This window comes from Balaenoptera borealis, assembly GCF_965194805.1.
Source record: "Balaenoptera borealis genome assembly, chromosome: 14".
Classification (NCBI taxonomy): domain Eukaryota; kingdom Metazoa; phylum Chordata; class Mammalia; order Artiodactyla; family Balaenopteridae; genus Balaenoptera; species Balaenoptera borealis.
Genome location: NC_138875.1, coordinates 13,521,961 through 13,541,775, shown reverse-complemented (window position 1 = coordinate 13,541,775; position 19,815 = coordinate 13,521,961). Strand labels below are relative to the sequence as shown.

General features: G+C 40.6%; 1 long non-coding RNA gene across 1 annotated transcript in view; it reads right to left on the bottom strand.

Annotated features, from left to right (window-relative positions):
• LOC309610323 overlaps positions 1-12,458 on the bottom strand; it is a 28,927-nt gene extending 16,469 nt beyond the window's left edge. The window contains exon 1 of the long non-coding RNA XR_014233852.1: positions 9,562-12,458. This is a non-coding gene — a long non-coding RNA (uncharacterized lncRNA). The remainder of the gene's footprint in view (positions 1-9,561) is intronic.
• Positions 12,459-19,815: the final 7,357 nt, after the last annotated feature.

Here is a 19,815-nt window from a genome sequence, read left to right as displayed (position 1 = left end):
TATCATCGTCCTTCTGGCTTTGTGCTTAGAGTACACTTTAAGTTGTCCTTATTTTCATTGAGTCCTAATAATTACTTGCTCCTTGTTCCCCTAGAAAAAAGGGTTCAGCAAACTTTTTCTGTAAAGAGCTAGATAGTTAACATTTTAGGCTTTTCATGCCACCTATGGTTTCTGTCACTTCTTCTGTTTTTTAAAGAATTCTTCAAAAGTGTAAAACTCACTTTTAGCTCAGAAGTTACACAAAAAGTTTGCCAGCTCCCACCCTAAAATCCCAGTCAGAACTTCCCATGCCACCTGCACACACTGTTCCTACTCTTCATCTCCTTCCCCAATCACCCCAGCTTCTTATGCAAGAGCTACACACACACAAACGCATACAAACACATACACACCCTACATGTGTGCACACGTTTCCACACTGCTATAAACCATGTCCTGCTTAACAGGAGTTGGTTCGAATCACCTGAAACCCAAGGTTTCTGCAGGTATGGAATCCTGACATCCAGAACTGTGATTCTGAACATGTCCTACAGGGAGACATTTTACTTGGTGGCAACAGTCTTGGCCTACTGCAGTGTTTCTCATACAATAAGAAATACATTTGCATTGTTACCCAGGATATACATAGACACACATATCTGAAACAGAAATTCCATGAAATAGTATCTCCCCTTACCTCATGCAATGCATTCTGGTATTTTTCTCATCCATTCTATTCTATTTCATTATTTTTATAAAGGCTGTCACCACTCACTAAATTGCTTTTATGACCCACTAGTTAGTTTTGGCTTTCAATTTGAAAAACAGTGGTCTAGAATACTCTTTTTGGAACATTGGGAGTTAAACAGAGTTTTGTGTGCTGACCTGGGACTTCTTTAACCATCATTTATAACATTGTCTCACTGCAAAAATGTATTCTTATTTCCTAAAAACTGGATTAGGGGGACTCAATTCATCTGTAAACTGGGAACTGCCAAGGTCTAAATCAGGAACATTTTTATATAAGGAGTTCATTTAGACCAAAACAAGGAAGTGCTGACAACCTTCCTAAAGTAATTCCAGTACACTTGTCTGCTTGGGAATAGAGCTTATCAGGAAGTAGTCAACCTTAGCATTTATGCAACTTTTTTTCCCTTTGAAAAAGGACTAAATTTGAATTTCCAAAGACGGCACAGAGGAGATCCATTTTCGCTATAACATGTGGACTGGAAGTTACTTTAATGTGTTTGCTACAAAATGTAATTCCGCAGTTGCCTGCAGGGTTTTCTTTAATCCACTGGTTTTGTTCCTACACTTCCATCTGTGTCTTAGGTAAGATCTTTTCCAACCTAACTGGTCTTGATGGAAAAAAAAGTCAGGCAGTTTGGGAAATATTTCCCCATGCACCCAAACTTCATCAAAGCTACACTTACGACCTTTCAGAATATCATTAGGAATGATAGAACTTGGCCTTATTTTCCAAGTCTTTTGGCCTTGGGTTTCCAAGTCTTTTTACTTTATTTTATGTGAATTTGAACAACAGTCTAATCCAATGAACTCTAAACCAGGTGTGTATCAGTAGTTATCTTCCGGCTTCTTTTAGAGATCCATAAATTAATCATTTTATGCAGTTGCTCTCTTAACAACTTCCATATAACATATGACAATGTTAATTATATTTATCATGTTGTACATTACATCCCTAGCACCTATTTATCTTTTAACTGGGAGTCTGTACCTTTTGACTGCCTTTGTTGGGGCTTCCAGTTCCAGCTGGAACACTGAGCACTGGTATTTGCTTTCTGTCATTCACGCTGCCCCTTTCTGCCACACCTCCTACTACACTTAAGATCCCAATCAAATGGTAAGAAAAGGATAAATCCATAACAGCAGAGAGAATGGGAGCAGGACAACCACTGGACCCTTTGGTGGAGAAAAGACCAGCTCTGACTGGCCACAACGTCACCAGGCTCCAGGATCAGAAAGGGAAATAAAGGAAATTGGGCATAAAGAAAAGAGTTGGCTAGGAACCGTCTCCTCTGATTGGCAAAAGAGTCATGACTTTGGAACTGCAAAAAGGGACAATAAACCTAGCACACAGGGTAAAAACAGATGATTGGTTTTCAGACTTTAAGCATTCACTCATGGAAGATGTCAATGTAATTACAGCACAAAATGTAATATTATCAGTCTTGACTGGAGATTGTAGAGTACATTAAGAGTTGGGGTTTTGGAGCCGGACTATCTGGATTTAAACCCCAGCTCTGTCTCATTGACGTGACGATTAAGTACAGACTAGAGGAGATGAGACATGTGCATGTCTGGAGGAAATGCCTTCCAGGCAGTGGGATCCACAAATGCAACAAATCCAGGCAGGAGGAAACCTGTGTGTTTGGGGAGCAGGATGAATCAGAGAGTGTGCAAATGTAGCCATTAGAAAAAATAAAATAATATCAAAATTCAAGAAGGATAAATGAATAAACAATTTTTGAGAAGTCAGGAAGTACCTACCATATTTTTAAAAGACGTCCAGGGATTTCCCTGGTGGCGCAGTGGATAAGAATCCACCTGCCAGTACAGTGGACACGGGTTCAATCCCTGGTCCAGGAAGATCCCACATGCCGCGGAGCAACTAAGCCCGTGCGCCACAACTACTGAGCCTGAGCTCTAGAGCCCATGTTCTGCAACAAGAGAAGCCACCGCAATGCGAAGCCCATGCACCGCAACGAAGAGTAGTCTCCACTCGCCACAGCTAGAGAAAGCCCCCGAGCAGCAACAAAGACCCAACACAGCCCCCAAAATAATTAATTAATTAAAAAAAAAAAGTCCAGGTAGCCACCAGAAGAACTAGAAATGAAAACTGTTCAAAGTGGTTGACTCTAGGAAATCATATTGGGGGTCGGAGAGGAGGTAATAATGCACATTTTAATTACATCTTCTGCACAACAACAAAACCCATGTGCATATAGTTTTACTTTGATAAAAGGGAAATGAAATTAAAAACTCTCCAAGTGGAAAAAAATGTATTTGTCTGCAGTGAAAGTGATCATAACAGCATTTGCATGATCTATATGCCCCTGAAGTAATTCTACAGCAAATATGTCCCAAGTGGATGCTTTACCTTTGAGATTTTGTGTATCCCTGGAAAAGCCTTTCCACGCTTCTGCTATTTTCTTGGGAAACATTATGCAAATCACTTTACACGCTTCTGCTAGTACAGCTCTATAGTTGCCACATTTTCTGGCCTGAAACACTTAGTCTCTCTACCCTTCCAGAAGCCCCACATTCAAGTTTGAGTATAGATGACCCAGACACCCAAGGGGAAGCAGATAAAAAGGTGCAACTTAAGAGCAGAAGAATGAGAAGAAAGCGTTTTGAAAGTTCCCTGAGCTCTCAATGCCTGTATTAGACCAGAAGAAGGAAACAACTACAACTGGTTACCTGTGAAGCATGATCACAAAGTCAGCAGCTCTCAGGAAATGACTATTGCTTCCAGAGGCTGCGCATCATACTGGCGTCACTGTCACTCCTTTACAGAATATACAAGAAGCAGGGAGTTCATATGTTAACAATTAACCAGAAAATTGCTTTGGAGTTAACTAGGAGCCCCACTAGGTTTCCCCCTTTTAATTCAAATATGAAGATCTAGTTACCTAATAAGCAAGGGGATGATGAATACAAAATTCAGAATCGTGGTTAAAGAAGATCAGATAGAGATCTTCTAGATGGAAAGGGGAAGAAGATTGATGCAATGATAGTGTCAATCTTCCAGCTCTTAAGTTAGGTGGTGGATTCATAGGAGGTTGTATTCTTATTATTAGGTTTCATTATTTACATATGGAACACATATATTCTTTTGCATGTGTCAGATATTCATAATACATTTTTAAGGGAAAAAATACAAGTTGCCTGAAAAAGAGACACCTTTTGCATTACCCTACAATATCATTCCATTTCTTAATAGCATTAAGTTATATCTTCCTTTTTTACCCATCTTTTAAGTTCTTCCACAACATTTCAGTGCTTCGAAAAAATACTGTGCAGGTTGTAGTGGATGAACAGGGATTTAGAATCAAAGCAACTCAAGTTCAATACCTGTGGCCTCTAAAACTCTCACGTTAAGTTTCAGCTGTTGATTTTTATTATTGCAGCTACTTCTTCCCTCATTTCACTTGTTCCTGTGCATTGCCTTGTATCAACATTTACCATCTTTCACTGAAAGACACCATCGTCCTATAAACTCCAGTTGGGAAAGCGGTATGTCCTGTGGTCAGAACTGATCTCACAGAAGCAATCATTTCTGCCACAGAAATGCCACGACATCTTTCCCATGGGCAACTGCACTTACTCCCATGCTGAATCCGAGATCCTGGAACCTCAGCTCAGGCTGCCACTGACCTCTGCTCGCCTGGCTGGGAGAGTCCCACATGGGGGCTGAGGCTGGCTGACGTTCAAGGACACGGCTTGTAAATTCAGACGATCACCAGAGAAAGAAGTCTTGTTGAACCTATGTAACAACTTGTATGAAGACGTCTACAGTGTAATAAAACATCCATTCACATTCAGGTAGCCACGGTCCTTGATGTAGACTGACTCTAATATAGACACCAACAATCCCTCCCAACCCTGTGTGTGCCGATCACTCCTCCATCAGCAGGTGGAGTCTATTTCCTTCCCCCTGAATCTGAGCTGGCCCTGGAATTGGCCTTAATCAATAGAATATGGCAGAAGTAAACTAACGATAGCTCTGGCCTAACCTATAAGGTGTCTGGCAGTTTTCACTTTCATTCTCTTAGAACCTTGAGCTTCCACATAAAGAGGCCCAGATCCTCTGGCAGAGAGACCCCCATGGAGGGTGAGAGGCAGAGAGATGGGGGGCCTGGTCAGGCTCCAGCTGTCCCAGCCGTCCTAGCTAGGCACCAGACAGGAGAGTGAATCCTCCTAGTTTCCTTCAGCTGCTGTAGGTAACAAAGTACAATAAATTTGATGGCTTAAGGCAATAGAAAATTTATTCTTTCATAGTTCTGGAGGCTGTAAGTCCAAAATCAACGTGTATCATCAGAGTTGGCTCCTTCTGAAGGTTCTGAACGGGAATCTATTCCTTGCCTCTTCCAGCTTCTGCTAGTTGTCAGCAATCCTTGGTGGTCCTTGGCTTCAGCTACATCACTCTAGTCTTGGTCTCCACTGTCACATGGCCTTCTCCCTGTGTCTGTCTACGTGTCCTCTTCTCTTCTTATAAAGACACCAGTCATACTGGATGTGAGCCCACCCTCATTCAGCATGACTTCATCTTAACAAATTACACCTGCAAAGATCCTTTTTCCAAAAAAGTCACATTCTGAGGTTCTGGGTAAACGGGAATTTGGGGAAGACACTATTCAACCTAATACAGAAACAATCTTGAGCATTCCTATCCCAGTCAAACCTCCAGACCACTAGAGCTGCATGAGAAACTCCAGAAGAGATGAGTAGAACTACCCAAATTACATTTTCTTTTGCCTGCCCAAATTGTAACATCGTAAGCAAATGAATGGTTGTTGTTTTAAGCCACTACATTTGGGGATGGTTTGTTACACAGCAGAGATAACCAAAACAGACCTTTTGAGACACTGGAAAGGTGATTTGACCAATCATTACCTTGAATTACTGATAATGTGCTGTTACCATGTCAATAAAATTACTAGTAAAAGGATGAGAACAGTGAGATTTTTGCAAAATGCTATTGTAACTTTCATGAAATGTCCTACATACGATTTTATTAAATTGTTTTTCTTCACCCAAGGGTTTCTGAGAGGTGATTTCCTGTTTAAAATGAGAAGGGGAAAAAAAAAATGTGGGGGAAGGGGGCGTCTATGTCTCAAAATGACTGTTAAATGCTGAGTCACATGGAAGGAATGTGCAATGTTCTGAACCAGGGAAGGGAGGTTTGTTTCTTGTGAAGGACAGGAGATTTTATTATATTTGATAGCCCTGGGAAAGAAGAAGGAAGGGAATTGATTGTGTTACAGCTGAGGTCCTCGTCTGTAAAGATTATAAGGTGAATAGACTTAAGGTGTGAAAAACATTGAGATCCAACCCTGACCAGGTGTTCAATAATTCAACCTTCATCTCGCCCAGGCAGATAAGACATTCAAGTCTCTCTCTTCTGAAAGCCTTGTGTCAAACTGTATGAAGGAAATGATAGGCTGCCAATTTTCCATAACAACCTCCAAAAATGATGCAGGATGAGAAATGGCAAATGTTAGTCCCTCATGACCCTAGAAGCAGCAAAGCCTCCTATAAAACTGTTCAGTAAGAAAATATAACATGGGGCGGGAGGAAGTCTTCCAAAAGGGAATGGATCGTGACTTTCATAGTCTACTGGGAAAATAATCACGAATTTTCATAGAGGGACAAGGACAGAGTAGACTCAAATTGAAGTCAAAAGGTAGGGGTTCTTTCCACTTACCAAGCATGAGCATTAGGAAAGTTCCCTGTGCCATTTGGCATTTCATACTCCTCATTTGGAAAAGGGGGATAATAATGCCCTACTTTCCTCAAAAGGTCATTGTGAAAAACATGAAATTATAAATATGAAAGCACTGTGAACACTTGCATGACCAAGATCAGGTTTAATTATTATTATTCAACATATATTTAAGCACATTCACAGGACAAATATTTTCTGCAGTGCTGATGTCAGATATGGCTGATTAAAAGGAATCACTAGGGACTTCCCTGGCAGTCCAGTGGTTAAGACTCCACACTTCCACTGCAGGGGGGCGTGAGTTCGATCCCTGGTAGGGGAACTAAGATCCTGCATGCGGCCAAAATATTAAAAAAAAAAAAAAAAATTAAAAATAAAAGGAATCAGTAAAGAAACCTGTAGACACTACTACATATAAAATAGATAATCAACAAGGACCTACTGTATAGCACAGGGAACTCTAATCAATATACCGTAGTAACCTATATAGGAAAAGAAACTGAAAAAGAATGGATATATGTATATGTATAACCGAGTCACTTTGCTGTACATCTGAAAGTAACACAACATTGTAAATCAACTATACTCCAATATAAAATAAAATTTAAAGAAAAAAAGAAACCTGTGGAACAGTGGTGGTGATGGCAACCATGATCTCATTAACAGAATGTAGAACTTCTGGACTTCTGACTCCCCATTTTCCACCCTGTCCAGGAATTCTAGGACTTTCTTCTGCAAGATGCTTCCTCTAACCTCTACTCTCATGTATTTACAACAATGATAATTATTTGCAAAATGTGAGCTTCCCGTTAAAGTCCTCCAGGAAAACCATCCTCCTGGAATCCCCACACCAGATTCAGCCATCACTTCCTATATACTGTCAAGTCAAAGACAGACCACTGCCAAGACAAAGCTGGTATCTGAAGCATATGTTTTCTCCTTAGGGTCTTGATTACCAGCCAGTTTGGCATCTTACGTGATAATGAGAAGAGAGAAGACTGAATTTATTGTTCTATACCACCACAAATCTCTTGACTTTTGGATTTCCAAGCCAATCTAAAAGAAACTAAGTATTAATTCCTGTTAATTATGCACCAGACAACTTAGAAAAAATCTGTCATCCTTACAAATATCTTCTAATGTTGATAATATTATTTTCCCCATTGGTAAATAAGAAAATCAAAGGTCAAAGATCTTTAGTAACATGCATAAGGCCACAGAACTAAAATGTAGTAGAGCCAGAACATGAATCTAGGTCTGACTCAGGAATTCAAGCTCTTGCTATTACTTAATACCTTGCTTGGAACCCTCATGTAAGAAATACAGAATGAATGATGAAGCTTACACATTCCTTCCAAACTTGGCTTGTTGGCAGCTATTCCACTGTAGATGAGCATACAAGCTGTGGCATGTCTGTGTTCTTTTGGTGGAAATGTAGTCACCCAGGTTTTGCTTCTTTTGCCTATGATATATATGAGTTCTTCTTCTTCTTTTTTTCTTTTTTGGTAACCTAATTCTACTATTAGTCCTTCTATATTAAATCTAATGATTTCTTCAGTGATGGTTCAATGAAAGTCTAAATTCCTAAGTATGACACTCAAGACTCTCCGTGAGCTGGTCCTCTCATAATTCCTGTCTCGTCTCCCCTCATATTTCCTCATTTGCCCAAAGCACTAGGCAAACCATATTAAGGGTCACAGCCTGTGGGCCCAAGTCTCATATTTTCTTATGATATATTTTCATGTAGAATGATGTTCCCATCTAGGATTAATTCTTGCCAATATTTCAAAAATCTTAACAGAAATTAAAGAGTTACCTGAAATAATAACTTCATAGGCTAATTAAAATATTAAATGCTTTGGCTTTTGGCCAAAAAAAATGCTCACTCAGTATGGGAATACTGATTATCTTCTCTGATTAGGAACTTTGATTACCAATAATGCATGGCTTTTGCTATCAAATCCAGAAGTAAAGTACCTCTTGATAAGTGCAAATTTTATAATGACAAAATCTTTTTGAAAACAACATGGGTTGGGGGAGGCGATGGGTGATAAAAGTGTGCCTTGGTGATAAAAAACTTAGGAACCAATTGACCCACAGTGGTCTCACTTAGCCTTACTAAAATCCTACATATTTTTGGCATCTTAATATAAATGCTTCTTTCTCCTTGAAATCTTCCCCTATGTTGTCAGAGAGAAGTAATCCCCTTGCTTTTTGATCCTATGACATGGTGTATATGCTGCTCTTACTTCTGTATTTTCTTGTCTCTAAGCTTCTATCACTTATAATCTGCATCATTATTCTATATACCACAAAGAAAGAAAAACACTAACAACTAAACTATGGAACACCATCTTGACTTCAACATGTGAAAAAGCACAAAAAACATTTGTGTTACAGAACTGATGAGATACAGTATCATGAGTAGTTTGCATTTCATTTCCCTTACCAGATCATTAAGAGAGAGCTACTATGTCTTGTTCATTTCTATTTTCTCAGGACATTATACTATGCCTTACATGTGGTATGTATTCAATATGTATGTGCTATATTGAATTCTTAGCTTAGAATTATCCAAAGCTGGGTGACACTAAGGCTCTTAGTGAAATTTCATAGACTGTTTCTGTCTTTTGCATATACTTATAGATATGAAAAATCTAGTCTATAAATTAAGCAATAATGAATGCATGTGATCCTAATAGATTCCTCATCTTCATAGCAGCTAGAACTAAACATTTTCACTAAAACATTATTTGTTAGATTTCTATTGAGACTTTTATTCAGATAACTTGGGGTGCTGTACAGAAAATTTCATATTTACTTTTGAAAATTGGGCCAAGGGAGGACAAGCATAAAGGAGCATAGGGAGAGAAGGAAAAGTCCATTCAGAACTGAAATCTCTTGTCTTTGTACTGGAAGATACGATAGTCTTAGTGAACAAATGGATGCTTAATTAGCTGGATAGGTGTATGGTTGATGAATGATATATCAGTCATCCATTACTACAATAATTCTGCATAACAAACTACAGCAAAACCTCTGTGCCACCTAACAATACACATTTATTTAGTTCACATGGTTTGTCTGTGTGCTCTGCTGACCTGGGCTGAACTTACCCACGTATCTGTAAGTCAGCTGGGGGTCAGCTGGTCTAGGCTGGGCTCAGCTAAGGCAGCTGGACTGGAGTGGCTCTGCTCTGCGTGTCCCCCGTCCTCTGCCTGGGACCAGAGACGTGTTCTTCTCATAGCAATTGGCAGAGCACACAAGAGCAAGCAGAAACATACCAGCTTCTTAAGACCTAAGTTCAGAACTGCCGGCTGTCACTCTTGCCTCATTCTATTGGTCAAAGCAAGTAACATATTTGCACAATAGTCAAGAGGCAAGGAAATACACCCTCCCTTTTTAGAACAGGACTTGCTAAGTCACATGGCAAAGGGCATAGTTACAGGAAGGGGTGAGGAATTGGGGTCAATGATGCAATTCTACCACGTATAATAATGGCATCCTACATATAAATATTGATCTACAGTTTACAAAGTATACTTACAAATATTTTCTCATTTAATTTCACAACGAGACCAAAGTGGCAGAGCAGATATAATTATTCCTACTCTACTGAAGCAAAAAGGGAAACTTGAAGAACTTAAGTAAATTGCCCGAGATATATACCAAGTGATTGGGATGGAATTCAATCAGAATTAGCAAGTATATTAAACAGATGTATAGGGTTAAGTGATTCAGATAGAATCCAAACCTCTACTACAAAAGCTCTTTGTGGATTATCACATGTAGTTCCATGGTAGGCACAGGGCTAGTGTGTTTTCAGTAAAGGACTAGGTCAATTCAGAAGAACAACAATATTGAGTCTTATCTTGAGGAACAACCAACCACACCCAGAGTTTCTGGAAAGTACGCTCTGGCTGGTTTCTAGGCTACATACATAAACAGGAATTGCTGCTTGTTTTCACACAAACACATTAATTTGTGAAGAGGTTGGGCTAAGAGTCCAAAGAACGATGAAAATCCAAATTGGTGACAGCACTGAAATGCAAACAGCATCACACACTGATAAACTGCTTATGGATTTTCTATCTTCAACTGATTGGGAAAAAAATATTTTGAGGTGATGAACTGTAACATGTTAGAAGTAATTGGTTTAGTAAGACAAAAGATGTCATTTAGAAATATCAATACTACTACCCTCCTGGTGGATTATATAGAGACAGAACAAAATCAGAGCTGCCCAGTGATCTGATAGTTTATTGTTTCATTTACTACCACATATGTCTCACAGACATGGCACTCAGAATAAGTGGGCTTTTGTGTTTCTGCCAGAAACACTGATGCCCAGCTACCCACTCACTGAAATTTATATTCAGAGGGAGAAAGCATGAAAGTCAAGGTCACCTAATGAAAGAGGGATTGGGGGTAGAAAATAAAAGATTAATTGAAAGTCCCAGTAGCTTTCCAATAATCCTACCACTAAATACAATCAGCCCTCCATGTTCACGGGTTCCACATTCTCAGATTCAACCAACCATAGATCAGAAATATTCAGAAAAAAAATTCCAGAAGGTTCCAAAAAGCAAACTTGAAGTTGCCACACACCAGCAAAAATTTACATAGCATTTACATTGTATTAGGTATTATAAGTGATCTAGAGATGATTTAAAGTATGTGGGAGGATGTGCATAGTATATGCAAATACTAAGCCTGATGGATTTTGGTGTCTGTGGGGGGTCCTGGAACCAGTCCCCAGAGGATACCAACGGATGGACATCTGTATTTAGAGGAAACATTCCCTGAGGTTCCCCTACCACTTCCACCCAAGACTAGGACCCCTGCTATTTGATCTCAAAGCATCTTACGCTATTCTTTTGTTGCATTATGTCAGCTTCAATTTACTATTTATTCACGCGACTGTCTTTGTAATGCATGTTGCATCCTAGACTTTAAGCCTTTTGAGGGGAGATCAGTAAGTTTCTGGTTCATCTTTTGTATCCTAGAACCTAGAACAGTGCTTGCCACAGTGTCACTCATAACATTTGTCAAATGAAGGATTGATCCAGCATAACCAACTTTTATCACTTCTACTTCCTACAGCACATTCTCTGTAAGCCAGTACCACAGAGAGCACTGGGGCCATGCTCTTGATTAACTGCCCCGACCCCCTTTCCAATGGCTTCTCCTTAAGAGTAAGATCAAAATCCTTAACGTAATCTATAAGGCACGGGGTGGTCATGACCCTCCCTACCTCCTTTTCCTGTCTCTTGACTTCTCACCATTAAGCTCCAGATGCATTGCTTCTTCATACCATTTTCGGTTCCTTGAATGCACTGCAACCCTGCTGGCTCAGGGCCCACTGCACACATTGCCCCTTCTGCCCTGAACACCGTCTGTGCACCACATTTTCCTCTCTTTTAGAAGACTCATCTCCCAGCTGCAAATCAATCGTCACCTTGGGGAAGCCTTTCCTGACCCCCCAGACTAGGTCAGGCGTCCCATCACAGTCTCTCACAGAATCTATGCTATTGCTCTCTTTGAGAGCACAAACTACAGTTGTTACTTTTCATTTGTCTGTGTGACCATTTGATTACTGGCTATATTCCCCCTGGACTGCAAGCTCCATGAAGGCAGGAACTGTGATGATTTCTGCTTACCATCTAATACTCAGGATTATTGCTCACAAATATCCAGGGCTTGAGCACTGTGCGTGACTTTGGTCAGAACTCAATAAATTTGTATTAAATGAATCAGTCAATAAAAGGAACACACATAGACACACACACACACACGCCTCTTCCGTCTCTTTCCTCTCTTCCTTTAGGATGAGCACCTAGAGGCAATAGATCTGGTTCTAAAAATAACTTCTGTTGGTACACCAATAAGTTTGAATTCAGGTGACCTAGGTTTTAGCCAAGAAACAAGTTCCAACCAGTTGTCCTTAGTCGCAGGTAAGAATTGTTTTACTCATCACACACTACCCCTTAGCAATCTTTTGATTTAAAAAAAAAAGACATAGAATTATCTTGTCTCTGTAGAGAGAAACTCCATTCAAGGTAACCCTTCTTACTAACAAACCAATCATTAGTGAGCTTTCTCTTTATAACTCAGACTTTATCACAGTTGATCACTTCTGTGTTAAAAACTCCTCCTAGGCCCACCCTACCACATATGGCCACAGCTTGTTTGCAAAGAATGCTGATCGTGCTTTCAAACAAAACCGTTCCCATAGGCTTCCGATTCGCTTCCCACTTCATGCCTGTGCTTCGTTTGTTTTAGAACTGGAGTTTAATTTTGAAACGGTTGCTATGACAGGAAGTGGCTGCCGGGGGAAGAATTAGGAGAGAGAGATACGGAGCTGGGGGGATGAGTGAGACAGACACTGCTTATTCAACACACAGCCAGAATCAAAGACTGTTGGATGGGAAAAGCCCTGTAAAGCATACCAAGTTCCCACTTGATCCCTTCCTTCGGTTTAAAGTTGGGGAATGGGGAAAACACAGAAATGGAGAGGCAGCTTCTTTTCCTGGAATGCATGATAGTCCCATTATTTACATTACAACTGAACCCAAGATGTGGTTCAGTTGCTGACCAGAGTGACATTTGGAAAAGTGGAAGCATACTCTCTCCAGAGAATGTTAATGAAACCAAGGAAGGAGTGGGGTGATTGCTGCTTACAACTCAATGCATGACCTTTTAATGGAGTAAAATGTTTGTAATATAAAACTAACTTGGCACTCCTGAACAATTTATCCCTTCAACAAATATTATTCAGCATTCTTTATGTGTCATAGCCCTTGCTAGGCATTGGGCATACAACAGTGGGAAAAAACTCCAGATATCCCTGCCTTCACAGAGCTTACATTTTAATGAGGGAGGGTAGACAATTAAACAACTAAGCTAGAATATGTATGTCAGAATTTACTTGGTACTGTTGAGAAAGTAAGAAGTGAAAATGATTGCAACACACAAGTGAGTGAGGTTGTAGGGCTGGTATTTTGAAAAGAGTAGTCAGAGAAGGTCTCATCTCTCAGGTAAAGAAGTAAGCCATGTGGCTATGGTGTGGGTGGGTGGGGGTGGGGGAGGTCAATACAAGCAGATGGAAGAGCAAGTGCAAAGGTCCTGAGGCAGAGATACATGTGGTGTGCCTGAGGAACACAAAGGAAGCTAATGTAATGAAAGTGGAGTGTAGGAGATAAAGTCAGGCAGGTACAAAGGCGCCAAATTAAATAGAGCTCTGTTGTCTAGTATGAGAATTGTGTATTTTACTCCATAGGAGATGGGACTCAACTGAAGGGCTTTGAAAAAGGAGTGACAGGACCTGACTTATTTTTGAAGGTTCACTCTGGCTGCTGTGCTGAGAGTGGGGCAAGGACAGAAGCAGGGAGATCAGTTAGACAGGAAGGTACTGCAATAATCCAGGCAAGAGATGGCGGTGCTGGGAGACAGGGTTGTCCTAGAGGAAATGGCCAAAAGTTGTATTGGTTTCCGGTGGCTACTATAATGAATTACCACAGACTTCGTGCTTAAGACAACAGAAATGTATTGCCTCTCAGTTCTGGAGGCCAGAAATCCAAAATCAGTCCCACTGGGCTAAAATCTAGGTGTCAGCAAGGCTGTGCATCCTCCAGACTCCATTTTCATCTCTTACAGCTTCTGGTGGCTGCCCTACTGTTTGACATGTGGCCACAACGTTACAATCTTTAAGGCCAGCATCTTCCAATCTCTCTCTGCTCCATCTTCATGTCCTCTTCTCTGTGGGAGATCCCAAATCTCCCTCTGCCTCCCCATTATAAGGATACATGTGTATTTCAGTATCACCTGGATAATCCAGATAACCTTCCCATCCCAAGATCCTTAACATAATCACATATGCAAAGACTCCTCTTTCCTCTTTTTAATCATATCAGGCAATATTCACAGAGCCTAGGGATTAAGATATGAACCTTTTGAGGGAGCAATTTTTCAGCCTACTACAAAAGTAGCAGATCAGGGATATTTTTTGAAGCCATGGCCAGTGGATTTTCTGATAGATTAGTTGTTGGTTGGAAGAGAGAAGAATAAAGGGTAACCTTAAGATTTTTGGCAGGAGCACCTAGACTCTTCCGCAGAGAAAGATTCTGGAAAGAACAGGTTCGGGGAGAAGACAAGTAGCTCAGTTTGGGGATATAAGTTTGAAAAGCCTATTAATTATCCAAATGGTGATTTAAATAGCAAGTTAGACATAAATCTGATTTCAAAAAGGCCAGACAGGGGTTATAAATTTTTGAGTCATCAGAACACGGGTGGAAGTTAAAGCCATGAGACAAAGTGAGATTACCTAGCAGGTGGTTTTGAATTGCATTCATTCGGCTAAAATGAAATTATGTATTCCAGAATCTCTCTCCTTATATGGTTCCAGATGAGTGTTGACCAAAAAGGAAATATGAATGAAACTGGAAGGTGGAGGGGTGTTCGGTTAGATGTTGAAAGAGGCAGACACCGAGGTGCTGGTGGATTCCAGCTGGACCCTCTCTCCCCACTCTGCACCCAGCTCCTCTTCCCAGCCGTTGGCCCTGTTGGCAAGAGCAGCCGCAGGTCCACCAGACTCAGCGGCAACAGCTTCCATAGACTCTCCGTCTCTCTGTGGCTGTCCCACCGGAGCAGCAGGATGTGTCTTTGGAAGCTCCAACTCTGTGCTTCAGGAGGGCTGGTTAGAAACTCTACTCTGATCTCTTCAATCCCTCTTTCAGAACCTTCCTTCCCCAGCTTTTTCCACAATCATAGAAGGTCTTATTCCAACAACAAATCTCATTCTGTAATACTCATTGTGGTCCTGTTTCCCTAGTTAAACCCTGACTACCTGTACCCAGGGAGTGAATTCAGACAGGGAAGAGTCTAAGAACTGAGCCCTGGGGCACTCCAAAGTTTGGAAATCAGAGAGGAAAAGAGGAATCAGTGAAGGAAACTAAGCAGGGCTGGCCACTGTTGCACCTGAAGCTTAGACAATTGGCGGGAGGGGGGTGATTTTAAAGAAAAAGAATACGAAATTACAGTTCAAAAATAAATATAAAAATGAATATACATTTAGAATGTGAAAAGGGAACATCTCAAGTTACAATTTTTAAAAGCTGGCAAATACCATGAATAACATAGTATTTTAAATTATTTAACTGCCTGATACATCCCTATAATACTTTCATCCCTACATTTTTTGGCTGCATACTTTTTGATCAATTCTTCATATTACAATTATCTTCTATTATTATTTTCTTTAGAGAAAATGGAAAAATAAACAATCTTCCTTCTAGCATGATTGATCTCAGTTTTTAAATTATTTTTCACTTATATGCAAAAAATGCATAAAATCGGTGTCTTCACACACAGACTTCCTTGCTGTTTATAGTCCTGGTAGAAATTTGAACTCCACAAACAAAAGAATCTGCTAAATCTGATTTCAAACAATTCTTTTTTTTTAAATTTAAAATATACAGTACATGTATTATTGCATTCTCTTATATTCTTGATAAGAGAGAACTTCTATGTTGATAAGGTATCAAAGAACTGAATTTCACAAAAAGAGCATATTATTTTATACATTTGATGATAAGAATAATTTTCCACAGACTGCTTTTCAAACTTTGTTTCTCTTTCACTCTCACACTCTTCTGATGCTGTATACCAGAGGACAGATTCATTGATACCGTGATTCAATTTCTAAGCAGCACCTTTTGTCTTGATGCCAGTTACATTAGCACACTAGGCAGTAGAAGTATTTCTCAAAGCCATTCCTACTCCAGAGGAATAGAAATAACTCAATTGTACACAAAATAAACTACAACAAAACACATAAATATATCCCACAAAACCCAAACTAAAGGTATCTCCAACTCAACCCATTCTTACCTCCATCTCTAAAACACTTAGTCATCAAAATGCTTATAGCCATTCTAACATTCCAATATCATCTGACAAAAGGGGAAAATTTAAAACTTTGTAATATGGAAACATTCAAACATGTACAAAAGTAGACAAACTAGTATAATAAATTCCCATGAACCCATCCTCCAGTTTCAATAATTATTGATTCATGGTCAACCTTGTTTCAGCAATATTTTTCCTGCTTTCCTCCTTCCTGGACTGAGTTGAAGAAATTCTATATAGCACAACACATCATCTATAAAAATATCAAAATGTATTTCTAAAATATAAGGATTCTTTAAAAAAATGACATTATCATACTTCAAAAAAATTAATAATTATTCCCTTGTATCAGATATTAGGTTCAAATTTCTAACTCATGAGATGCTGTATATTTATTTTTATTTTTATATTTTAAAATAAAGTTGTGATTAATTGATATGTTTCTTAAAGTTTTTTTAACATATAGATTTCCTATCTCTTTTTTCTTGCAAATTATTTATTTAGGGAATCAGGTTATTTGCCCTATAGCATTTCCCTCAGTCTGCATTTTTCCAACCACATCCCTATGGCGTCATGTGTTTATCATGTCTTCCTGTCTTCTGTATTTCCTCTTCATTGATAGTTGGATCTAGAAGCTGGATAAGATTCTTGTTTGACATTTTTTGTCAAGAATACTTCAACTGGTGGTGTTAGAGGCACTTACCATCTAGTTGTTTCTTTTTTTTTTTTTTAATAGTAATTTACACATGCTTTGCAATTTGCAAGTAGCTTTTGACCTCATGTTCTCAGTACCTTCTTTTATTTATTTATTTATTTATTTATTTATTTATTTATTTATGGCTGTGTTGGGTCTTCGTTTCTGTGCAAGGGCTTTCTCCAGTTGCGGCAAGTGGGGGCCACTCTTCATCGCGGTGCGCGGGCCTCTCACTATCGCGGCCTCTCTTGTTGTGGAGCACAAGCTCCAGACGCGCAGGCTCAGCAATTGTGGCTCACGGGCCTAGTTGCTCCGTGGCATGTGGGATCTTCCCAGACCAGCATCTAGTTGTTTCTTGTTTTTTGATGTTCGCAGCAGTTGATGATCAATGTAGCCTTAGGATGGAGTTCCCAAAATAGCCCTGAAGACAGGGATTACTGTAAAAGTACCTTGGGAAACCAGCACAGCACCTTGGGAAAGCACTGCATTTAGTGCCTTGGGAGACAGTAAGGTTGTACAGGGGGCAGAACAGGAAGGGGAGGAAAGCAAACAATAGTGTGATCTCAGGCAAAATCCCACAGAGGGCAGTTTCTCCCTGATCCCATAGGGAAACAGGGCAGTATAGGTAACACTTCAGAAGTGCTCTGACTCAAGGCAAGGGATTCAGGTTTTCCTACACCTCTACCTTTCAGTGATTGGTCAAGAGTTGCTTGACCATGAGAGTGAGTGGCTGAAGGAGGATCTCTGGAGAAGAGAAGAAACTGAAAGGCTATGCACGGTATTGGATAATCTCTATGGCTATTGCAATCCTAAAGTCTTCGACATCCTGTGGCCTATTACTGAGGAAGGTCAATCCTATAGTATCCTTCTCCCTCCCACCTGGACAACCATAATAAGGCCCTTGTTTCAAAGCAGACCTTCTAGGATGTCCTGTGAACAAGTTCGCTCCATCAGCTGAAATAGCACAATATGGCAGGATGCTGGAGGTCCAACACCAGTCAGCTTTTGTTCTTTACATTACCCATTTTAGAAATGAACGCCTGACTCTGAAAGTGGGAAAACACTCTGATGCTTTAAATCAAGCCATATAAATATGAGTTTTGTTATTTACTCCTAAAATATTGCCACCTGTAATATTGAGAAATTTCACTTTGTGTGTGCGTGTATAAGAAATTCATCCATCTGTATGAAAAGTTCAGGAGAGGACTTTTCAGAAGGCCAAACCCCTTGTCATCTCCCAGCATTTGTGCCCATAGACCATATTTCCTCCCTGTAACTATGAATGAACCCTGTGTGCTCCTAAGGTCAAAACACAGTAAGAAGCAAAACCACTGATGACAATATGGAGCTACCAAGGGTCCTGGCTATTCATCTTCTAATAGGAAAACCTCCAGATCATTTTAACTCACCTGTCTCTCACCAGGTCCTGGCTTTTGCCAAATTCTGAGTTTTCCCTTCACATTTCTCAACTCGGCCCTATGCCTCTCACTGTCTTTTTTCAAAGTCAGAGTTGTTCCAAGGAAATGCAAAATGTGATTAAAACTAAGAGCTAGACAGACTTAAAGAAGAATAAGCAAAGTCTCAGAACAGTCAGAGCCTAGAGAGGGAGGAGAGGCGGAGGAAAGGAAGACAGTGTGAGCCTTGCCTTGGACTGTGGTAGCAGCAGGTGCTAAGGATGGGAGAATTGAGCTTGTGGATTAATGGACGCAATATTTGTTTGTTTGTTTGACCAGGATCATCTCATGGCCAACATCTGCCAACATCGCACTGGCAGGGGAAGGGAAAGTTTCAGGGACTCAAGATTCCCTGCTCGATCTATAACCACAGTTCACCTCATGACCCACTGCAGCTTTCTTCCTTCTGGTGCCCTCAACTCCAAACCAGTTGCAACCGAGTCCATTTAAAATGCTGCAGCTGTGACTCCCCTGGTGGTCCAGTGGCTAAGACTCCGCACTCCCAATGCAGGGGGCCTGGGTTCGATCCCCGGTCAGGGAACTAGATCCCACATGCCAGCAACTAAGAACTCGCATGCCACACCCAGCCTGCCGCAACTAAAAAGATCCCGCACGCAGCAACGAAGACCCCGCGTGCTGCAACTAAGACCCTGTGCAGCCAAATAAATAAATAATTAATTAAAATAAAATAAAATGCTGCAGCCAAGAGTCTCTTTACCACTTCTCTGCCAGACTCTGCCTTCGTGGGGGTTTCTTTGGTACAGGACCAGGAGCCTTACCACTTCCAGGTCCTTGGTGGAGCATGCTGGATGACCTCGCTGCCCTTGAGTCCATCCAGAAACCTAGTACCCCAGCATCATTCCCCCACCTCAGGACATTCCTCCAAAGCTTACTTCTTGACAAGAGCTGAGCCCCAATGCCACCCTAATTCCCCACATGCCTCCTGGCATCAGTCATTAATCCCAAATCCACACAGATAGTCTTTCGCTCCTTGACCTAACAATGACATTGACTCCCTAGTGCCTGTGTCTCTGACATTCTCACGAGCTGCCCAAGGAAAGTGCTTTCCCCCATCCTTGTATGACCTTCCTCACATTGGCCTTTGATGCCCCCAAAGGGCCACACGGAGAAGTGGTTTTGCTGTTTCACACCCCAGAAGATGGAGGATCAGATCTAAGAAGTCCTTCCCCACTAGGAGGTTAAATGCAGAGATGACCCTGACAGCCAGAAACAGAATTTTCACCCCAAAACTCGGCTTTGCAGGACAGCTGAGCCACTGAATGGGTCACAAGGACTCAGCAGGACTGAAGACAGCT